Source organism: Blastomyces gilchristii (genome assembly GCF_000003855.2).
Source record: "Blastomyces gilchristii SLH14081 genomic scaffold supercont1.4, whole genome shotgun sequence".
NCBI lineage: Eukaryota > Fungi > Ascomycota > Eurotiomycetes > Onygenales > Ajellomycetaceae > Blastomyces > Blastomyces gilchristii.
In genome coordinates, this window is record NW_003101679.1 from 2385251 (window position 1) to 2387762 (window position 2512).

The 2512-nt window shown below is 36.8% G+C and overlaps 1 pseudogene across 1 annotated transcript; it reads left to right on the forward strand.

Moving 5' to 3' along the window:
* The first annotated feature begins 2079 nt into the window (after positions 1 to 2079).
* Positions 2080 to 2168, forward strand: BDBG_16680 (annotated as a pseudogene). Its single transcript has one exon. The product of its transcript is annotated as a tRNA-OTHER (tRNA).
* The last annotated feature ends 344 nt before the right edge of the window (positions 2169 to 2512 follow it).

Sequence of the window (2512 nt, forward strand, 5' to 3'; positions counted from 1 at the left end):
TATGATTAAACCGTGTCTCCTGGTCATCGTGCGCAGTAACAGAGAGATGGAGTAGAAATTGTAGAGTAGAAATTTTTTTTTTTTTTGTTTCTATTAACAGCTCATTAGTAGGGGGTTCGACGCAAACATCCCATAAACCCAACGAATTGGTGGGGTGGGGTTTGGGGGGTGGGGTAACGGCATTCAATCCCCTATCCCTTTCCAAGGGTCGAAGAATGATGTTAACAGCCCGAAAGTCTTCAAGACATACATTTGCCACAGGTCGTGCAGCCGCAGGTACCGGATGACGAACAAGAGCAGGTCTTGGGGCCCTCACAGGGGCATTTGTCATCTCCGCATCCGCAGCCCATTTTGGATATTTACCAAGAGGGGGTTTTGGGTGATGCGTTGGTGAATTCGTTGGTGATTTGTGTGGTTGATTCTGGTTTCGGGGGTTGTTAGTATTTGGCGAGTATGGTGGGGAGGGATCAGAGTGCCAGTCAAAACAATACCTTGTTTCTTGTTTGGAGGATAACAAACGATGAAGATGGGTAAGAATAGTAGAAGGATAGGAGGAAAGGGAAAAAAAAATAGCGTAGTAGAGGTTTATATAGAGGAGGAAAATACACTTTTGGATGTAGTCATTCATACGTCACTATTTGTCAACGGGACAGAGAGCGTTAGGTTTGCCTCGACAGGTCGAATGGAGCTTTAATTCTCAGCTGTTAAGCTTTAGAGAGAACTTAGATAAAAAATAAAAAATTACAAAATACAAAACATATTAAATTAAATTAAAAAAAAAGGCGAGAATAAATCAATATGCTAGCGGAATGCTTCCAGAAGCCGCTGTGCCCCTTGATAGTCGTTGGGTGAGACAATTGGCAAAACAATGATAATATACAATCTCTAGCGGAAGCAAAGGCAAAGTCGGGGAAATGGGAAGTACAGAAAAGGTAACCGCAGAAACATAAATAACACCTATCTAGAACCTTGGAAATATCCGACTTAGAATCTGATGCCTCCCGGTTCCCTTATTTTCGCCATATCAGTAGAACGCAGAATGGTACAAAATTATTTCATCCTGACGCCGTATATGAAATTCACTTTATTGAAGTACCTACCTAGGTAGCGCCTGGGCTGCCTGCCTGAAAGGACCCTGTGACCAGTGATCACATGATGCTCCGCATCCATCCTGTAAATAGCAATATCACTACACTGTGGCCAACAACCTCCTTTCCCTTTCTCAAGGATTAGATTAGTCATCAATACAATACTAGCTACTGCCAACCATCTCTATAGCTTTCTCCCTGATATTAGATCTCATATACTAACATTCTAATCCTTCTCAAACACATATCAGCTGACAAGTAGGAGAAACTGAGAAAATTTTTCTCATAATACATAACAACATAATTATAAGAAATCAATCACAGATTATGAAAAATCTCTCTGAACAGATTCAAATCCTGATATAAGAAAATATCAATCTTATCAAACATATCATCACAAGTCAAGACACTCTAGCAGCAGAAAACAGATATCTGCTAGAGCAGATTATTACACTGAAGATATAAAGTAATACAGAGATCTCATCTGTAAATAGAAATATCACTGAAATCACAACAGTTATTAAAATCAAACTTAAGAAATCAGATATGTTTGACAGTTATTCAGACATCAGATTCTGACTACTGAATATTGAGAATAATATACATGAATATCTTATTATGAATAATACATTTAAAATCATCTATACAGTCAGCTATCTTAATAAATTAATATAATAATGCATACAACATCTTTAGATATCATATGATATTTACATTATATTATGAGAGATTCTCAAAGTATGATTACAGAATAATTATCAGATCTCAAACTCAGAGTTACATGCTGAACTACAACTAACTGAGCTGTAAATGAAATTATATTAAAAGACAATTGACTTTATCACTTAATTTAAAATAATTACTATAAATATGAAATGAAATAACACTGTTATATATATAATATACTGAGTGAAACTAACACATCTCATATTAACTCAGATAAATCAGGCATATTTCAATATATAGTTAGTCACATTTACAGAATGAAACAGCCCCGGTGGCCGAATGGTTAATGCGGCCACTCAGTAGCACCTTGGCGTGGGAAACCAAGGCGCGTGGGTTCGAAACCCGCAGGGGATACATTAAATCCGGAACTCAAGCACCTCAGGTTTCTAATAAATACAGAGGTGTACAAATCGCTTCAATGAATTGCTCTATGTTCCTGGGCTGGAAAGTTATTATCGCATGTATCTAATTGTCACTTCTTTGTATTTTCCTATGTTCTTGTTATCTTGACATGGTCTCAACACCTGTATTTCCTCCTGTATAATCAACACTTGACCTGTATTTAACATCACGCAAGGACTCATCATAAGCTCCGCTTGCATATGAGTATAATGGAAGAATAATAATAATAATAATACAGAATGAAACAAGTTATACTATAAGTGAAAAGTCATATTATTATAATATATCAGTTTATT